Raw genomic sequence first — 22228 nt, 5'->3', positions numbered from 1 at the left:
CTGTGCGGAGTTTCCATGTTCTCCCCGTGTCCGCGTGGGTTTCCTCCGGGTGCTCCGGTTTCCCCCACAGTCCAAAGACATGCAGGTTAGGTTAACTGGTGACTCTAAATTGACCATAGGTGTGAATATGAGTGTGAATGGTTGTCTATGTGTCAGTCCTGTGATGACCTGGTGACTTGTCCAGGGTGTACCCCGCCTTTCGCCCGTAGTCAGCTGGGATAGGCTCCAGCTTGCCTGCGACCCTGTAGAAGGATAAAGCGGCTAGAGATAATGAGATGAGATGAGATATATATATACACACAACCCCGATTCCAAAAAAGTTGGGACAAAGTACAAATTGTAAATAAAAACGGAATGCAATGATGTGGAAGTTTCAAAATTCCATATTTTATTCAGAATAGAACATAGATGACGTATCAAATGTTTAAACTGAGAAAATGTATCATTTAAAGAGAAAAATTAGGTAATTTTAAATTTCATGACAACAACACATCTCAAAAAAGTTGGGACAAGGCCATGTTTACCACTGTGAGACATCCCCTTTTCTTTTTACAACAGTCTGTAAACGTCTGGGGACTGAGGAGACAAGTTGCTCAAGTTTAGGGATAGGAACATTAACCCATTCTTGTCTAATGTAGGATTCTCGTTGCTCAACTGTCTTTGGTCTTTTTTGTCTTATCTTCCATTTTATGATGCGCCAAATGTTTTTTATGGGTGAAAGATCTGGACTGCAGGCTGGCCAGTTCAGTACCCGGACCCTTCTTCTATGCAGCCATGATGCTGTAATTGATGCAGTATGTGGTTTGGCATTGTCATGTTGGAAAATGCAAGGTCTTCCCTGAAACAGACGTCATCTGGATGGGAGCATATGTTGCTCTAGAACCTGGATATACCTTTCAGCATTGATGGTGTCGTTCCAGATGTGTAAGCTGCCCATGCCACATGCACTAATGCAACGCCATACCATCAGAGATGCAGGCTTCTGAACTGAGCGCTGATAACAACTTGGGTCGTCCTTTTCCTCTTTAGTCCGAATGACACGGCGTCCCTGATTTCCATAAAGAACTTCAAATTTTGATTCGTCTGACCACAGAACAGATTTCCACTTTGCCACAGTCCATTTTAAATGAGCCTTCGCCCAAAAAAGACGTCTGCGCTTCTGGATCATGTTTAGATACGGCTTCTTCTTTGAACTATAGACTTTTAGCTGGCAATGGCAGATGGCACGGTGAATTGTGTTCACAGATAATGTTCTCTGGAAATATTGCTGAACCCATTTTGAGATTTCCAATACAGAAGCATGCCTGTATGTGATGCAGTGCCGTCTAAGGGCCCGAAGATCATGGGCACCCAGTATGGTTTTCCGGCCTTGACCCTTACGCACAGAGATTCTTCCAGATTCTCTGAATCTTTAGATGATATGATGCACTGTAGATGATGATATATTCAAACTCTTTGCAATTTTACACTGTCAAACTCCTTTCTGATATTGCTCCACTATTTGTCAGCGCAGAATTAGGGGGATTGGTGATCCTCTTCCCATCTTTACTTCTGAGAGCCGCTGCCACTCCAAGATGCTCTTTTTATACCCAGTCATGTTAATGACCTATTGCCAATTGACCTAATGAGTTGCAATTTGGTCCTCCAGCTGTTCCTTTTCTGTACCTTTAACTTTTCCAGCCTCTTATTGCCCCTGTCCCAACTTTTTTGAGATGTGTTACTGTCATGAAATTTCAAATGAGCCAATATTTGGCATGAAATTTCAAAATGTCTCACTTTCGACATTTGATATGTTGTCTATGTTCTATTGTGAATACAATATCAGTTTTTGAGATTTGTAAATTACTGCATTCCGTTTTTATTTACAATTTGTACTTTGTCCCAACTTTTTTGGAATCGGGGTTGTGTATACACAACACATCTCAAAAAAGTTGGGACAGGGGCAATAAGAGGCTGGAAAAGTTAAAGGTACAGAAAAGGAACAGCTGGAGGACCAAATTGCAACTCATTAGGTCAACTGGCAATAGGTCATTAACATGACTGGGTATAAAAAGAGCATCTTGGAGTGGCAGCGGCTCTCAGAAGTAAAGATGGGAAGAGGATCACCAATCCCCCTAATTCTGCGCCGACAAATAGTGGAGCAATATCAGAAAGGAGTTCGACAGTGTAAAATTGCAAAGAGTTTGAACATATCATCATCTACAGTGCATCATATCATCTAAAGATTCAGAGAATCTGGAAGAATCTCTGTGCGTAAGGGTCAAGGCTGGAAAACCATACTGGGTGCCCATGATCTTCGGGCCCTTAGACGGCACTGCATCACATACAGGCATGCTTCTGTATTGGAAATCTCAAAATGGGCTCAGGAATATTTCCAGAGAACATTATCTGTGAACACAATTCACCGTGCCATCTGCTGTTGCCAGCTAAAACTCTATAGTTCAAAGAAGAAGCCGTATCTAAACATGATCCAGAAGCGCAGACGTCTTCTTTGGGCCAAGGCTCATTTAAAATGGACTGTGGCAAAGTGGAAAACTGTTCTGTGGTCAGACGAATCAAAATTTGAAGTTCTTTATGGAAATCAGGGACGCCGTGTCATTCGGACTAAAGAGGAGAAGGACGACCCAAGTTGTTATCAGCACTCAGTTCAGAAGCCTGCATCTCTGATGGTATGGGGTTGCATTAGTGCATGTGGCATGGGCAGCTTACACATCTGGAATGACACCATCAATGCTGAAAGGTATATCCAGATTTTAGAGCAACATATGCTCCCATCCAGACGACGTCTGTTTCAGGGAAGACCTTGCATTTTCCAACATGACAATGCCAAACCACATACTGCATCAATTACAGCATCTTGGCTGCGTAGAAGAAAGGTCTGGGTACTGAACTGGCCAGTCTGCAGTCCAGAGCTTTCACACATAGAAAACATTTGGCGCATCATAAAATGGAAGATACGACAAAAAAGACCTAAGACAGTTGAGCAACGAGAATCCTACATTAGACAAGAATGGGTTAACATTCCTATCCCTAAACTTGAGCAACTTGTCTCCTCAGTCCGCAGATGTTTACAGACTGTTGTAAAGAGAAAAGGGGATGTCTCACAGTGGTAAACATGGCCTTGTCCCAACTTTTTTGAGATGTGTTGTTGTCATGAAATTTAAAATCACCTAATTTTTCTCTTTAAATGATACATTTTCTCAGTTTAAACATTTGATATGTCATCTATGTTCTATTCTGAATAAAATATGGAATTTTGAAACTTCCACATCATTGCATTCCATTTTTATTTACAATTTCTACTTTGTCCCAACTTTTTTGGAATCGGGGTTTTGTGTGTGTGTATATATATATATATATCATCTCATTATCTCTAGCCGCTTTATCCTTCTACAGGGTCGCAGGCAAGCTGGAGCCTATCCCAGCTGACTACAGGCGAAAGGCGGGGTACACCCTGGACAAGTCGCCAGGTCATCACAGGGCTGACACATAGACACAGACAACCATTCACACCTACGGTCAATTTAGAGTCACCAGTTAACCTAACCTGCATGTCTTTGGACTGTGGGGGAAACCGGAGCACCCGGAGGAAACCCACGCGGACACGGGGAGAACATGCAAACTCCACACAGAAAGGCCCTCGCCGGCCCCGGGGCTCGAACCCAGGACCTTCTTGCTGTGAGGTGACAGCGCTAACCACTATACCACCGTGCCACCATATATATATATATATATATAGTGAGAGTAAAAATTATTTGATCCCTTGCTGATTTTGTTGGTTTGCCCACTAAAGACATGATCATTCTATACTTTTAATGGTAGATGTATTCTAACATGGAGAGACAGAATATCAAAACGAAAATCCAGAAAATAACTTTAAAGAATATATTTTAATTGATTTGTATTTCATTGAGGGAAATGCAAAAGCCAAAAGCACTTAATACTTGGTGGCAAAGCCTTTGTTTGCAAGCACAGCGGACAGACGTTTGTTGTAGTTAACCACAAGGTTAGCACACATATCAGGGGGAATTTTGGCCCACTCTTCTTTGCAGATCCTCTCTAAATCATTAAGGTTGGTGGGCTGTCACTTGGCAACTTGGACCTTCAGCTCCCTCCATAGATTTTCGATTGGATTGAGGTCCGGAGACTGGCTGGGCCACTCCATGACCTTAATGTGGTTCTTCTTGAGCCACTCCTTTGTTGCCTTTGCTGTATGCTTCGGGTCATTGTCATGTTGGAAGACCCAACCTCGGCCCATTTTCAACTTCCTGGCAGAGGGGAGGAGGTTGTCCCTCAGGACTGCACGGTACATGGCTCCATCCATCTTCCCACTGATGCGGTGAAGTAGCCCTGTGCCCTTGGCAGAGAAACACCCCCAAAACATAATGCTTCCACCTCCATGCTTGACGGTGGGCACAGTGTTCCTGGGGTCATAGGCAGCATTTTTCTTCCTCCACACATGACGAGTAGAGTTTAGGCCAAATAGTTCAATTTTGGTCTCATCTGACCACAGAACCTTCTCCCAATCACTTTGTACATCTTTGAGGTGATCATTGGCATACTTTAGGCGGGCCTCCACATGTGCCTTCTTAAGCAGGGGTACCTTTCAGGCACTGCAGGATTTTAATCCATTGCGGCGCAAAGTGTTGCCAATTGTTTTCCTGGTGACTGTGGTCCCAGCTGCCTTGAGGTCATTCACTAACTCCCGCTGTGTGGTTGCAGGCTGATTTCTCACAGTTCTCATGATCACTGCCACCCCACGAGGTGAAATCTTCTGTGGAGCACAAGACCGAGGTCTATTGATGGTCATGTTATACTTCTTAAATTTTCTCACAATTGCACCAATGGTTGTTACTTTAATACCCAGCATCTTGCTAATGTTTTTGTAGCCCATTCCAGATTTATGCAGGTCAACAATCCTGTCTCTGAGGTCCTGAGAGAGTTCTTTGGTCTTACCCATGTTGGAGAGTTTGGAATCTGTCTGATTGTCTGATTCTGTGAACAGGTGTCTTTCATGCAGGTAATTAGTTAGAACAGGTGTCTTCAATTCAGGTAACAAGTTAATTGGGAGTGTCTAACTGGTCTGTGAAAGCCAGAACTCCTAATGCATACTAGGGGATCAAATACTTATTTCCCTCAATGAAATACAAATCAATTAATATATATTCTTTAAAGTTACTTTCTGGATTTTCTTTTTGATATTCTGTCTCTCCATGTTAGAATACATTTACCATTAAAAGTATAGAATGATCATGTCTTTATTAGTGGGCAAACCAACAAAATCAGCAAGGGATCAAATACTTTTTACTCTCACTGTGTGTATATATATATATATATATATATGCATGCAGGTTTGAAGGTAGACATTTGTGCTGATTCCTTTTCCTTTGGCTGTGACAGATGTAATGGTGTGGCTCAGACACAGAAACCCCTACAGGAATAAATTTATTGCAGTTTACTGGTGGTTTGAAGAGCATTTGGACAGGCTGGATTATGCAACAGATGGTTGTTTATCTATGTACACCTATAGATAGATAAAATGTAAATGTAATATTTCAGGACAGTAAACAATAATAAATCACTAGAAAATTCAATTCCCAGGAAATAAATCCCAAAAATTAAATTTCAAATTTTAAAGAAAAAGAGCTCCAAGACGTCGTCCATAAATGCAATCAACATAATGGGTTGAAAAGAAAGAAGATGTGGCAAGCAAACAACAGTGAGTGTGATTTTATTTCTTTTACTTAAAGGGATCCTCCGGCAGATTTATTCTCAAACTTATTTTAAGTAAAAGTAGTCACCGATTTATTAATTTGTAATTTAATTCAAAAAGGTAAACTTTCATATGTTCCATATTTATTCCATGTAAAATGAAATATTTCAAGGTTTTTTTGTTTTAATGTTGATGATTATGGCTTATGGATCATGAAAATCAGTAATCCAGTCTATCAAAATATTAAAATATTTAATTTCAAGTTCAAGTAAAACAGTATAAATACTGTGTATATCTGGGTATAGTTAAGTACACTCCTGCACCGTATCGTTCCTGAACCAGAGACAATGGCAGAAGTGTCTTACCTGGGCTAAGGAGAGAAACAACTGGACTGTTGCTCAGCGGGCTTCATAAAACACAGTGGACCAACACCAGCAGATGACATTGCACCCCAAATAATCACAGACTGTGGAAACTTCACACTGGACTTCAAAGACCTTGGATTTTGTCCCTTTCCACTCTTCCTCCAGACTCTAGGACCTTGATTTCCAAATTAAATGCAAAATTTAGTTTCATCTGAAAAGAGGACTTTGGACCACTGAGCAGCAGTCTACTTCTCCTTAGCCCAGGTAAGACACTTCTGACATTATCTCTGGTTCAGGAGTGGCTTGATATTAGGAATGCAACAGTTGTAGCCCCTTTCCTAAAGATGTCTGTGCGTGGTGGCTGTTGATGTCCTGATACCAGCTTCAGTCCACTCCTTGTGAAGCTCTCCCAAGTTCTTGAATTGACTTTTCTTGCCAATCTGCTCAAAGCTGTGGTCATCCTTGTTGCTTGTGCACCTTTTTCAGCCAGCCTTTTCAGCAATATATCTGTGAAGATACTCAGTCATCCAGGTACATAGTAATCTGTGGTTGGTAGAAGAGAGCAACTGGACTTGCTTGAAAAGTCTTGAAGACGAAAAATGAACGATCCTCTCTGGCTAAGATGTCTGCCAGTTTTCTGGAAGTCCTCTCACCAGTGAAGGGAACTCATCCCAAAGTGCGTAGAAACATATCTGTGAAGATACTCAGTCATCCAGGTACATAGTAATCTGTGGTTGGTAAAAGAGAGCAACTGGACTTGCTTGAAAAGCCTTGAAGACGTTTCGCCTCTCGTCCGAAAGGCATCCTCAGTTCTGTCTGTCTAATAGGGAGTATCAAGTATTTATCCTCTCATGGATCATCATAGAATCCGAATCAGAATGCTGATGGCTGCATTGTAGGTGGCTGATAGATGTCATAGACACCCACCTCTGTTCAGTGATGGTCGTTCCAGGTTGACAAAAAGGGTCATGAGGATGCCTTTCGGACGAGAGGCGAAATGTCTTCAAGACTTTTCAAGCAAGTCCAGTTGCTCTCTTCTACCAACCACAGATTACTATGTACCTGGATGACTGAGTATCTTCACAGATATGTTTCTACGCACTTTGGGATGAGTTCCCTTCACTGGTGTGGGAGTATGAGAGGACTTCCAGAAAACTGGCAGACATCTTAGCCAGAGAGGATCGTTCATTTTTGTCAACCTGGAACGACCATCACTGAACAGAGGCGGGTGTCTATGACATCTATCAGCCACCTACAATGCAGCCATCAGCATTCTGATTTGGATTCTATGATGATCCATGAGAGGATAAATACTTGATACTCCCTATTAGACAGATAGAACTGAGGATGCCTTTCGGACGAGAGGCGAAACGTCTTCAAGACTTTTCAGCAATGACCTTCTGTGGCTTACCCTCCTTGTAGTGGGTGTCTGTGATCATCTTCTGGACAACTGTCAAGTCAGCAGTCTTCCCCATGATTGTGTTTGCATGTACTGAATCAGACCTACACAGTGTTTCTACTGTTTTACTCAAATTGTGGACTCTTACAAATACCTGGGTTTCCACCTCAACAAGAAACTTGACTGGACTGCTAACACACAGGCACTTTACAAGAAGGGTCAGAGCAGACTCCACCTGCTACAGAGGCTGAGGTCTTTTGGGGTGCAGGACACCCTTCTGAGGACCTTCTATGACTCTGTTGTCGCATCTGGTATCATGTATGGTGTGGTGTGTTGGTGCAGTAGTATTACAGTGGCAGAGGCAAAGAAATTAAACAAACTGGTCAAGAGAGCTGGCTCTGTCCTGGGCTGTGGCCTTGACCCTGTGGAAGTGGTGGGGGACAGGAGGATGATGACAAAACTGTCGTCAATCCTGGGTAATGTCCACCACCCCTTGCATGGAGCAATGGCAGCCCTGGAGAGCCCACTGAGCAGCAGCAGGCTTATCCACCCACATTGTAAGACTGAGAGGTACCGCAGGTCTTTTCTTCCTTCCGCGGTTAGCCTGTTTAACAACTCTTTGCGGTAGCCATGGTGATGATGGTGTGTGTGTGTGTGGGGGGGGGGGTTTGGGTGGTAGGGGTGAGGGGGTTTGTGATGAGGGTGATGAAGATGACGATGATCTTGTGCTGTTAGGATTTTTTATCCCCTCTTATGCTGCTATATGACTGCATTGTCTGTGTATTTTTAACTTTTTATTTATGTACTTATTTATTTATTTAGTCGATTAGTAATAACACTTTTACTTTCATAACATCCCCCCTCTTGTATTTATCTTGTATATATCCTTTTAGTTTTAACTTTGGTCCTGTGTTTGTACGTATGTTGTCTATCCTTGGATACATGTTGATTGTGTGATGTACTGCTGCGACACATGAATTTCCCCATTGTGGGATAATAAAGGGCATACTTACTTACTTACTTACTTACTTAAATTTAAAATTAAATATTCTAATATGTTAAGATACTGGATTTCTGATTTTAATGAGCCATAAGCCATAATCATCAACATTAAAACAAAATAGCCTTGAAATATTTCAATTTATGTGTAATGAAGATATGAAAATGTACCTTTCTGAATGAAATTACCAATAAAAATAACGTTTTCATGATATTCCAATATTTTGAGATGCGCTAGTATGTAAATGTCTGTATTGAATAAACCCATCAGCTATGAAAGTGATCTCATTCTGTGCTGGCGTGCTAGCCCCACCGACAGTGGTGCTTGAAAGTTTGTGAACCCTTTAGAATTTTCTATATTTCTGCATAAATATGACCTAAAACATCAAATTTTCACATAAGTCCTAAAAGTAGATACAGTAAAGAGAACCCAGTTAAACAAATCTCAGCCCAAGGCTATCCCACATTAACCTAACCGCATGTCTTTGGGGGAAACCGGAGCACCCGGAGGAAACCCACACAGACATGGGGAGAACATGCAAACTCCACACAGAAAGGCCCTCGCCAGCCGCTGGGTTCAAACCCAGAACCTTCTTACTGTGAGATAACCATGCTAACCACTACACCACCATGCCACCCAGTTAATTAACAGTTAATTTGAAGGTGAAATTAGAGTCAGGTGTTTTCAATCAATGGGATGACAATCAGGTGTGAGTGGGCACCCTGTTTTATTTAAAGAACAGGGATCTATCAAAGTCTGATCTTCACAACACATGTTTGTGGAAGTGTATCATGGCATGAACAAAGGAGATTTCTGAGGACCTCAGAAAAAGCATTGTTGATGCTCATCAGGCTGGAAAAGGTTACAAAACCATCTCTCAAGAGTTGGACCTGGACACTAATGACTCCATTGCCTAAAGACTCCTCACTTTTGGCACATACATCAGATAGCTAACAATCCACAGTCAGACTGATTGTGTACAAATGAAGGAAATTCAAGACCATTGTTACCCTCCCCAGGAGTGGTTGACCAACTTCTAAGCAACTGAAGGCAATCCGGGTCTGTGACCCTTCACATTTTCTCATCAAACAATATACATGCATCTGAGATATGAAACAAAAGCCTGACTATCTGATGTATGTGCCAAAAGTGAGGAGTCTTTAGGCAATGGCGTCATTAGTGTCCAGGTCCAAATGGTGGCGCTATACCAGAGGGTGACTTTGGGCATGTGGACATCAGCAGAAACAGAATGTGTGACATTTGAGTGATATCAGGAAATGCATGGTGAATTTATGACACACTTTCTGTTTGCGTGGCATAACGTATAAATTTATTATTTAGCCATTTCACATCTTGCAAGATATCACAAATCCCTTCACAATTCAAAGTCAGCAACATCTTGACATCACATACACCAAACATGGTATGAATACAACAAACTGCCTCAGAGTACGTCAAAATGTAACACGTCAAAATGCACAAAACAAAAAATTAACTCACTTCCTATTGAGCATGGTTAAAGACATGCGGTGAGGTTAATATGGGATGGCCTTGGGCTGAGGTGCCCTTGAGCAAGGCACCTAACTCCCAACTGCTCCCCGGGTGCTGTTAACATGGTTGCCCACTGCTCTGGGTATGTGTGTGTGCGCATGTGTGTGTTCACTGCTTCAGATGGATTAAATGCAGAGAGGAATTTTACAAGTGTGTGATGAATAAAAGTTGTTGTTGTTGTTGTTCTTCTTCTTAGAATGTATATTACAACTTTGTTCATCTTGGGGCACCCCACACACCTAAAAAATTTGACACAGGGAGGTGAAACTATATATCAGGCAGAAGTCTCAATGAAATGTGGATGTGCTATGGAGTCCCCTGGAGACACCTGGGGCCAAGCCCCAGTAGCCGTGGCCAGGACTGATGTTTGTACCAAATTTCATGAGTCAGAGTTTTTCGGCAATGGAATCATTACTGTCCAGGTCCAAATGGTGGCACTATACCACAGGGTCACTTTGGGCATGTGGATATCATCAGAACCATCATATCCTATAACCTGTGAAGTTCAAAGTATATCAGGCAATGCATGGTAAATTTATGACACACTTCCTGTTTGCATGGTGTAACATAAATGAACTGTTTCGCCATTTCACCAGCTTGCAAGTTGTCACAAATCCCTTCACAAGTCACAGTCAGCAAGATCTTGACATCACAAATACCAAATATAGCATGAATGCAACAAACTGCCTAGGAGGAGTAGGTCAAAATGTAATGTGTCAAAATGCACAAAAACAAAAAAAAAAACCTCACTTCCTGTTGAGTATAACTAAGGCAATGTATATTGCAATTTTGTTCGTCTTGGGACACACCACACACCTACAAAATTTGACATGGACAGGTGAAACTATATGCTGGGCAGAAGTCTCAAGGTCATGTGGGGGCACAATGGTGTTAGGGTTTTGCTGGGATTCGAACCTGGTTCGTTGGTGTGATAATCCAGCAAACCCCCACTAGGCCACCAGGGGGATGACTCAAATGCAGAGGCGTGAGGCGGAAGTAGAAAAAGAATCAAAAGGTTTATTTAAACTATATACACTATATACAGGGCAAAACAAAAGACAAAAAAAACCAAAGAGTATAATCCAAAAGAAAAGCAAAGTGCAAAAATTCAAAAGCTAAGAAGATCAAAAAACACAGTACAAAGGAAACTGGAGATAAACATAACAGCACAAAGACTCCGTGACAAGAGGACTGAACTCAGGGGTATAAATAGACAAACTAATTAAGGACACAGGTGAAGATAATTAGGCAATTAACACAAACACAAAACACAGGAACAGTGGCGGCCTCTAGAGGCCAAAATAAACACGACATGAAAAGGAAATAACAGCGGCCTCTAGAGGCCAAAACAGTCCTAGTCCTAACAGGACCCCCCCCTCTAGGAGCGTCTCCTGACGTTCCCAGGGCGATCCGGATGGGCCGAATGGAAGTCCCGACATAGTTCTTTATCAAGGACATCCCGAGCAGGAACCCAGCAGCGCTCCTCAGGACCATAGCCCTCCCAGTCCACCAGATATTGCAACCCGCCGCGGACCCGGCGGGAGTCAAGCAGGCGATTCACAGTGAACACAGTCTGCCCCTGGAAGATGCGGGGGGGTGGGGGGTTCCTAGGGGCAGGGGCATACGTAGACGTCAGTACGGGCCGTAACAGGGAAACATGGAAAGTGGGGTTGATCCTCAGAGTCCGGGGCAACTGGAGCCGGTAGGAGACAGGGTTCACCCTGCGCACCACCTTGAAGGGGCCAATGTAGCGAGGAGCAAGCTTGCGGTTCTCCACCCGCAGTGGAAGGTCCTTAGTGGACAGCCAAACACGCTGCCCAGGGCGGAAAGCGTGTGCAGGTCTTCTATGGCGGTTGGCCTGAGTCTGGTTGGTTCTGGAGGTCTGTATGAGGGTCTTCCTGACCTTGCTCCAGGTCTTGCGACACCGTCTCACATATTGGTTGACCGAGGGCACCCCCGCGTCCTCCTCCTGGTCCGGGAACAGAGGTGGCTGGAACCCGAATTGGCACTGGAATGGCGACAGCTTGGTGGCCGATGACTGCAGGGTGTTGTGGGCGTACTCCGCCCATGGCAGCCAGGTGCTCCACGATGTCGGGTTATCCATAGCCAGGCCTCGCAGGGTGGTTTCCAGGTCCTGGTTGAGCCTCTCCGTCTGACCATTGGACTGTGGGTGAAACCCAGAGGAGAGGCTGGCAGTGGCTCCGATGACCTTGCAGAACCCGTGCCACACTCGGGAGGAGAACTGGGGCCCTCGGTCTGAGACGATGTCCTGTGGAAGACCAAAGACTCGGAAGACATGATTAAACAAAAGTTTCGCAGTTTCAAGAGCAGAGGGGAGTTTGCACAGTGGTATGAAGCGGCAGGCCTTGGAGAATCTGTCAACTAAGACCAAAATGACCGTGTTACCTTGTGACTCAGGGAGACCCGTGATAAAGTCGACTGCCACGTGGGACCAGGGACGCCGGGGAATGGTCAGAGGATGCAGGAGACCCTGGGGACGCTGTCGTGGGTTCTTGGTTCTGGTGCAAACCTCACAGGACAGGACAAATGACCTTACTTCCTTCTCCATGTTAGGCCACCAGAAGCGTCTTTTCAGGAAGTCCAGGGTCCTCCGAGCTCCCGGGTGGGCGGTGAGAGGGGAAGAGTGACCCCACTGGAGAACCTTGGCCCGGGCTTGATGTGGGACGTACAAGAGGCCTGGTGGCCCCGTCCCAGGACCGGGGTCCTGGCGTTGGGCTCGTCGGACAGCCTCCTCAATACCCCAGCGGACAGGGGCCACAATCCGGGACACAGGGATAATCGGCCCGACTTCATTCTCCCTGTTAGTGGCAGAGAACAGTCTGGACAGTGCGTCAGGTTTGGTGTTCTTGGAGCCGGGGCGGTATGAGAGGGTGAAGTCAAACCGACTGAAAAACAGGGCCCACCTAGCCTGTCGAGGGTTCAGTCTCTTGGCTTGCTGGAGGTACTCCAGGTTCTTGTGGTCAGTCCAAACCAGGAATGGATGTTGTGCTCCCTCCAGCCAGTGCCTCCACTCCTCAAGGGCCAGTTTGACCGCTAGCAGTTCTCGATCCCCCACATCGTACCGGGACTCAGCAGGACTCAGGCGGTGGGAGAAGTAAGCGCAGGGGTGCAGCTTTCCTTCCGAACGTTGAGAGAGCACCGCGCCGACACCACTGTCCGAGGCGTCCACCTCCACGATGAATGGTTGGGAGGTGTCCGGGAGAACCAGAATGGGTGCCGTGCAGAAGCGGTCCTTGAGGTCTTTGAACGCCTTTTCTGCCTGAGGAGACCAGCCATAAGATCCACCTGTCCCTTTGGTGAGGTCTGACATGGGTGCTGCCACAGAACTGAAGTTCCTGATGAACTTGCGGTAGAAGTTAGCGAATCCTAAGAACCGCTGAACCTCCTTAACGGACTTGGGAGTAGGCCAATCCCGGACGGCCAGGGTCTTGGCAGGGTCCATTTGGAGTTGGCCTGTCCGTACAATAAATCCCAGAAAGGAGACCTCGGGAACATGAAATTCGCATTTCTGGGCCTTGGCGAACAGATTGTTCTGTAGCAGCCTCTGGAGAACCTGGCGGACATGGTGGCGGTGCTCCTGCACGGTCTTGGAAAAGATAAGGATGTCGTCGAGGTAGACAAAAACGTATAGGTTAATCATGTCCCTTAAGACGTCGTTGATTAGGGCCTGAAAAACAGCTGGTGCGTTGGTGAGTCCGAAGGGCATCACCTGGTATTCGTAGTGCCCAGACGGGGTGTTAAAGGCAGTCTTCCACTCGTCTCCCTGTCGGATACGGATGAGGTGGTATGCGTTCCGTAGGTCCAACTTGGTGAAGACGGTGGCGCCTTGGAGCAGGTCGAAAGCTGTGGACATCAGCGGAAGGGGATATCGGTTGCGCACAGTGATCTTATTCAGGCCCCTGTAATCAATACATGGTCGGAGTCCCCCATCCTTCTTGCCGACAAAGAAGAAGCCGGCTCCAGCAGGTGAAGTGGAGGGTCGAATAAACCCAGAGACCAGGGCATCTTTGAGGTATTCCTCCATGGCCTTGCGTTCTGGCTGAGAGAGTGAAAACAGTCTGCCACGAGGAGGGGTAGTCCCAGGGAGCAAGTCGATGGCACAGTCGTAGGCCCGGTGCGGAGGAAGAACGGCGGCCCTGCTCTTGCTGAACACCTCCTTGAGATCCCAGTACTCTGTGGGAACTTGAGATAACTCGGTGAGATCAGGGGGCTCGGCAGGAGACACAGGAGAGCTAGAGAGCAGACAAGAGGCATGGCATGCAGGGCCCCATTCCACAACCTGGCTTGTTACCCAGTCTATGCGAGGGTTGTGGCGAGTAAGCCAAGGAAGGCCTAGAATAACTGGGAACTCAGGTGAAGGAATCAGGTGCAGGGATATTTCTTCCTTGTGACCTTGAGACTGGAGGAAAACTGGAGAAGTAACTTGGGTGACTCTTCCATCACCTAACGCTTGGCCATCGAGGGCAGACACAGACAGTGGGACTTCAAGAGGTGCAGTCGGAATATTGATGCTTTGGGCGAAGTGAATATCCATAAAGTTCCCAGCCGCCCCTGAGTCTATCAAAGCTTGACAAGAGTGGACAGACTCACCCCAGGAGATGGAGACCGGGATGTAGATTCCTTGGCCAGGGAGTCCGGGAGAGAGGGTAGGCCCCGTCACAACCCTCCCTCGGCTGGACGGGGCGGTCCTTTTCCCAAGAGTTCGGGACATGATGCTCGGAAGTGACCAGGCTTGCCACAGTAGATGCAGCACTTGTCCCTCCTTCTGCGCTCCCTCTCAGATGCGGAGAGGCGAGTACGACCCACTTGCATGGGTTCTGGACAGTCACTGAAGGAGGTAGACGGTCTCCAGGTAGAGGTAGGGAGGCTGGGGGGGCTCAAGGCTTGGTGGCGTTCTCTCATCCTGTTGTCCAGACGAATAGCATGTGAGATGAGGGTTTCGAGGTCACTTGGGCATCCAATAGAGGCCAGACCGTCCTTGATGGGGTCAGACAGACCATGGTGGAAGGCTGACACCAGGGCAGTCTCGTTCCATCCACTTACTGCTGCGAGTGTTCGGAACGAGATGGCGTAATCTGCGACGCTTCCTCCTTGCCGGATGGACATGAGCTTTCGGGCTGCGTCGGTACTGATGTCTGCCTGATCGAAGACCCGAAGCATCTCTTCAGAAAACAGCTGGAAATCAAAGCACTCAGGTCCCTGTCTTTGCCAGATAGCAGTAGCCCAGGCTCGCGCCTTACCAGCTAATAAGGTGATCACAAAGGCAATCTTGCAGCGATCCGTAGTGTAGGTGGTAGGCTGAAGCTCAAAGGTGAGTTGACACTGGGTAAGGAACTCTCGGCACTCACTGTGCTTGCCGTCATACCTCTGTGGTGCAGGAAGGCTGGGTTCGCGAGGTGAAGAAGGCAGCATTGCAGGAGGCACTGGAGCAGGAGTGGGAGCTGGATCAGGAGCAGGAACTGGAACTGGATCAGGAGCAGGAACTGGATCAGGAGCAGGAGATGCAGGCAGAGATGTCAGCTGTGCCAGGGTTTTCCCAATTTGCTGAAGCAGTTCCTCGTGGCGAGCGAGGGCCTCACGTTGGCTGGTGAGCGTACGTCCATGAGCGGCCATGGTCGCTCCGAAGCGTGTCAAAGCTGCCATAATTCCCTGAAGGTTGGCCGGGTAGACAGTTGAAGCAGCCTCTGCTGAGTCGGTCATGACGGAGTCTTTCTGTTAGGGTTTTGCTGGGATTCGAACCTGGTTCGTTGGTGTGATAATCCAGCAAACCCCCACTAGGCCACCAGGGGGATGACTCAAATGCAGAGGCGTGAGGCGGAAGTAGAAAAAGAATCAAAAGGTTTATTTAAACTATATACACTATATACAGGGCAAAACAAAAGACAAAAAAAACCAAAGAGTATAATCCAAAAGAAAAGCAAAGTGCAAAAATTCAAAAGCTAAGAAGATCAAAAAAACACAGTACAAAGGAAACTGGAGATAAACATAACAGCACAAAGACTCCGTGACAAGAGGACTGAACTCAGGGGTATAAATAGACAAACTAATTAAGGACACAGGTGAAGATAATTAGGCAATTAACACAAACACAAAACACAGGAACAGTGGCGGCCTCTAGAGGCCAAAATAAACACGACATGAAAAGGAAATAACAGCGGCCTCTAGAGGCCAAAACAGTCCTAGTCCTAACACAATGGAGTCCCCTGTACACACATGGGGTCAAGCCTCTATCCCTGAGTAGTGGTGGCCAGGACTGATATGTGTACCAAATTTCATGAGTTTGAGTTTATCGGCAATGGAGTCATTACTGTCCAGGTCCAAATGGTGGCGTTATACCAGAAGGTCACTTTGGGCATGTGGATATCATCAGAACCACTATATCCTATAACGTGTGAAGTTTTAGCCATATCAGGTAATGCATAATGAATTTTTGACACACTTTGTGTGCATGGCAAAACATACAAATTTACTGGTTTACCATTTCAACATCATGCAAGATACTGCAAATCCCTTCGCAATTCAATTGGCTAATCAAATGGTCATTTCAGTTTTGTTCACCTTGGGGCACTCCACACACCTACCAATTTTGACACGGATAGGTGAAACTATACCGGGCAGAAGTTCCAATGACAAGTGGGAGCGCCATGGAATCCAATGGACACACCCTGGGTCAAGCCTCTATCCATGACTAGCAGTGCCCAAGACTGAAGTGTACCAAATTTCATGAGATTGAGTTTTTCGGCAATAGAGTCATTACTGTCCATGTCCAAATGGTGGCAATATTCCAGTGGGTCACTTTGGGCATGTGCATATCATCAGAACCATTATAACCTATAACCTGTGAAGTTTGAGCCGTATCAGGCAATGCATGGTGAATTTATGACACCCTTCCTGTTTGCGTGGCGTGACATATACATTGATTGGTTCTCCATTTCAACATCTTAAAATGATGTACGCCAAATATGGCATGAATCCACAAACCGCCTAGGAGGAGTTCTTTAAAACATAACACATGTCAAAATGCACAAAACAAAAAATATTTCCTATTGAGTATGGCTGATGCAATCTATAGGGAATTTTGTTTGTCTTGGGGGACTCCACACACTTACCAAATTTGACATGGATAGGTGAAATTATATACCCGGCAAGAGTCTTAATGATGTATGGGGGCGCAATGGAGTCCCCAGGACACAGAGTAGTGGTGCACATGACTGACGTGCGTACCGAATTTCATGAGTTTTCGAATATGTACAATGTGTCAAATCTGTATTTTTAAACTAGGTGGCGCTATGGAGTTAATGAAGCCCACCGAGACTAATTTACCATATAACTTCAAATTGTGGTGTAGTGTACACGGTGGTGTAGTGGTTAGCGCTGTCGCCTCACAGCAAGAAGGTCCTGGGTTCGAGCCCCGGGTGTTAGGACTTGGACTGTTTTGGCCTCTAGAGGCCGCTGTTATTTCCTTTTCGTGTCATATTTATTTTGGCCTCTAGAGGCCGCCACTGTTCCTGTGTTTTGTGTTTTTTTTTTGTTAATTGCCTGTTAGTCCTAATTATCTTCACCTGTGTCCTTAATTAGTTTGTGTATTTATACCCCTGAGTTCAGTCCTCTTGTCACGGAGTCTTTGTGCTGTTATGTTTATCTCCAGTTTCCTTTGTACTGTGTTTTGTGGATCTTCTGAGCTTTTGCATTTTTGCCTTTTTCTTTTTGAATTATACTCTTTGTTTTTTGTTTTTTTGTTTTGCCCTGGATTGTATATAGTGTACATAGTATAAATAAACCTTTTGTTACTTTTTCTACTTCCGCCTCACGCCTCTGCATTTGAGTCATTCCCCTGGTGGCCTAGTGGAGGTTTGCTGGATCATCACACCAACGAACCAGGTTCGAATCCCAGCAAAACCCTAACAGAAAGACTCCGTCATGACCGACTCAGCAGAGGCTGCTTCAACTGTCTACCCGGCCAACCTTCAGGGAATTATGGCAGCTTTGACACGCTTCGGAGCGACCATGGACGCTCATGGACGTACGCTCACCAGCCAACGTGAGGCCCTTGCTCGCCACGAGGAACTGCTTCAGCAAATTGGGAAAACCCTGGCACAGCTGACATCTCTGCCTGCATCTCCTGCTCCTGATCCAGCTCCCACTCCTGCTCCAGTGCCTCCTGCCATGCTGCCTTCTTCACCTCGTGAACCCAGCCTTCCTGCACCACAGAGGTATGACGGCAAGCACAGTGAGTGCCGAGAGTTCCTTACCCAGTGTCAACTCACCTTTGAGCTTCAGCCTACCACCTACACTACGGATCGCCGCAAGATTGCCTTTGTGATCACCTTATTAGCTGGTAAGGCGCGAGCCTGGGCTACTGCTATCTGGCAAAGACAGGGACCTGAGTGCTTTGATTTCCAGCTGTTTTCTGAAGAGATGCTTCGGGTCTTCGATCAGGCAGACATCAGTACCGACGCAGCCCGAAAGCTCATGTCCATCCGGCAAGGAGGAAGCGTCGCAGATTATGCCATCTCATTCCGAACACTCGCAGCAGTAAGTGGATGGAACGAGACTGCCCTGGTGTCAGCCTTCCACCATGGTCTGTCTGACCCCATCAAGGACGGTCTGGCCTCTATTGGATGCCCAAGTGACCTCGAAACCCTCATCTCACATGCTATTCGTCTGGACAACAGGATGAGAGAACGCCACCAAGCCTTGAGCCCCCCCAGCCTCCCTACCTCTACCTGGAGACCGTCTACCTCCTTCAGTGACTGTCCAGAACCCATGCAAGTGGGTCGTACTCGCCTCTCCGCATCTGAGAGGGAGCGCAGAAGGAGGGACAAGTGCTGCATCTACTGTGGCAAGCCTGGTCACTTCCGAGCATCATGTCCCGAACTCTTGGGAAAAGGACCGCCCCGTCCAGCCGAGGGAGGGTTGTGACGGGGCCTACCCTCTCTCCCGGACTCCCTGGCCAAGGAATCTACATCCCGGTCTCCATCTCCTGGGGTGAGTCTGTCCACTCTTGTCAAGCTTTGATAGACTCAGGGGCGGCTGGGAACTTTATGGATATTCACTTCGCCCAAAGCATCAATATACCTACTGCACCTCTTGAAGTCCCTCTGTCTGTGTCTGCCCTCGATGGCCAAGCGTTAGGTGATGGAAGAGCCACCCAAGTTACTTCTCCAGTCTTCCTCCAGTCTCAAGGTCACAAGGAAGAAATATCCCTGCACCTGATTCCTTCACCTGAGTTCCCAGTTATTCTAGGCCTTCCTTGGCTTTCTCGCCACAACCCTCACATAGACTGGGTAACAAGCCAGGTTGTGGAATGGGGCCCTGCATGCCATGCCTCTTGTCTGCTCTCTAGCTCTCCTGTGTCTCCTGCCGAGCCCCCTGATCTCACCGAGTTATCTCAAGTTCCCACGGAGTACTGGGATCTCAAGGAGGTCTTCAGCAAGAGCAGGGCCGCCGTTCTTCCTCCGCACCAGGCCTACGACTGTGCCATCGACTTGCTCCCTGGGACTACCCCTCCTCGTGGCAGACTGTTTTCCCTCTCTCAGCCGGAACGCAAGGCCATGGAGGAATACCTCAAAGATGCTCTGGTCTCTGGGTTCATTCGACCCTCCACCTCACCTGCTGGTGCCGGCTTCTTCTTTGTCGGCAAGAAGGATGGGGGGCTTCGACCATGTATTGACTACAGGGGCCTGAACAAGATCACTGTGCGCAACCGATATCCCCTTCCGCTGATGTCCACTGCTTTCGACCTGCTCCAAGGCGCCACCGTCTTCACCAAGTTGGACCTACAGAACGCATACCACCTCATCCGTATCCGACAGGGAGACGAGTGGAAGACTGCCTTTAACACCCCGTCTGGGCACTACGAATACCAGGTGATGCCCTTCGGACTCACCAACGCACCAGCTGTTTTTCAGGCCCTAATCAACGACGTCTTAAGGGACATGATTAACCTGTACGTCTTTGTCTACCTCGATGACATCCTTATCTTTTCCAAGACCGTGCAGGAGCACCGCCACCATGTCCGCCAGGTTCTCCAGAGGCTGCTACAGAACAATCTGTTCGCCAAGGCCCAGAAATGCGAATTTCATGTTCCCGAGGTCTCCTTTCTGGGATTTATTGTACGGACAGGCCAACTCCAAATGGACCCTGCCAAGACTCTGGCCGTCCGGGACTGGCCTACTCCCAAGTCCGTTAAGGAGGTTCAGCGGTTCTTAGGATTCGCTAACTTCTACCGCAAGTTCATCAGGAACTTCAGTTCTGTGGCAGCACCCATGTCAGACCTCACCAAAGGGACAGGTGGATCTTATGGCTGGTCTCCTCAGGCAGAAAAGGCGTTCAAAGACCTCAAGGCCCGCTTCTGCACGGCACCCATTCTGGTCCTCCCGGACACCTCCCAACCATTCATCGTGGAGGTGGACGCCTCGGACAGTGGTGTCGGCGCGGTACTCTCTCAACGTTCGGAAGGAAAGCTGCACCCCTGCGCTTACTTCTCCCACCGCCTGAGTCCTGCGGAGTCCCAGTATGATGTGGGGGATCGAGAACTGCTAGCGGTCAAACTGGCCCTTGAGGAGTGGAGGCACTGGCTGGAGGGAGCGCAACATCCATTCCTGGTTTGGACTGACCACAAGAACCTGGAGTACCTCCAGCAAGCCAAGAGACTGAACCCTCGACAGGCTAGGTGGGCCCTGTTTTTCAGTCGGTTTGACTTCACCCTCTCGTACCGTCCCGGCTCCAAGAACACCAAACCTGACGCACTGTCCAGGCTGTTCTCTGCCACTAACAGGGAGAATGAAGTCGGGCCTATTATCCCGGTGTCCCGGATTGTGGCCCCTGTCCGCTGGGGTATTGAGGAGGCTGTTCGACGAGCCCAACGCCAGGACCCCGGTCCTGGGACGGGGCCACCGGGCCTCTTGTACGTCCCACATCAAGCCCGGGCCAAGGTTCTCCAGTGGGGTCACTCTTCCCCTCTCACCGCCCACCCGGGAGCTCGGAGGACCCTGGACTTCCTGAAAAGACGCTTCTGGTGGCCTAACATGGAGCAGGAAGTAAGGTCATTTGTCCTGTCCTGTGAGGTTTGCACCAGAACCAAGAACCCACGACAGAGTCCCCAGGGTCTCCTGCATCCTCTGACCATTCCCCGGCGTCCCTGGTCCCACGTGGCAGTCGACTTCATCACGGGTCTCCCTGAGTCACAAGGTAACATGGTCATTTTGGTCATTGTTGACAGATTCTCCAAGGCCTGCCGCTTCATACCTCTGTGCAAACTCCCCTCTGCTCTTGAAACAGCGAAACTTATATTTAATCATGTCTTCCGAGTCTTTGGTCTTCCACAGGACATCGTCTCAGACCGAGGGCCCCAGTTCTCCTCCCGAGTGTGGCACGGGTTCTGCAAGGTCATCGGAGCCACTGCCAGCCTCTCCTCTGGGTTTCACCCACAGTCCAATGGTCAGACGGAGAGGCTCAACCAGGACCTGGAAACCACCCTGCGAGGCCTGGCTATGGATAACCCGACATCGTGGAGCACCTGGCTGCCATGGGCAGAGTACGCCCACAACACCCTGCAGTCATCGGCCACCAAGCTGTCGCCATTCCAGTGCCAATTCGGGTTCCAGCCACCTCTGTTCCCGGACCAGGAGGAGGACGCGGGGGTGCCCTCGGTCAACCAATATGTGAGACGGTGTCGCAAGACCTGGAGCAAGGTCAGGAAGACCCTCATACAGACCTCCAGAACCAACCAGACTCAGGCCAACCGCCATAGAAGACCTGCACACACTTTCCGCCCTGGGCAGCGGGTTTGGCTGTCCACTAAGGACCTTCCGCTGCGGGTGGAGAACCGCAAGCTTGCTCCTCGCTACATTGGCCCCTTCAAGGTGGTGCGCAGGGTGAACCCTGTCTCCTACCGGCTCCAGTTGCCCCGGACTCTCAGGATCAACCCCACTTTCCATGTTTCCCTGTTGCGGCCCGTACTGACGTCTACGTATGCCCCTGCCCCTAGGAACCCCCCACCCCCCCGCATCTTCCAGGGGCAGACTGTGTTCACTGTGCATCGCCTGCTTGACTCCCGCCGGGTCCGCGGCGACTTGCAATATCTGGTGGACTGGGAGGGCTATGGTCCTGAGGAGCGCTGCTGGGTTCCTGCTCGGGATGTCCTGGATAAAGAACTGTGTCGGGACTTCCATTCG

General features: G+C 47.8%; 1 protein-coding gene across 2 annotated transcripts in view; it reads right to left on the bottom strand.

Moving 5' to 3' along the window:
• The window catches only part of tcf7 (transcription factor 7), a 346414-nt gene that overhangs the window by 7086 nt on the left and 317100 nt on the right, over positions 1 to 22228 (bottom strand). The window lies entirely within an intron of this gene.

This window comes from Neoarius graeffei, chromosome 12, assembly GCF_027579695.1.
Source record: "Neoarius graeffei isolate fNeoGra1 chromosome 12, fNeoGra1.pri, whole genome shotgun sequence".
In the NCBI taxonomy this organism is placed as follows: Eukaryota; Metazoa; Chordata; class Actinopteri; order Siluriformes; family Ariidae; genus Neoarius; species Neoarius graeffei.
Note: the sequence above shows the minus strand (reverse complement) of the source record. Positions and strands in the feature narration are given on the sequence as shown.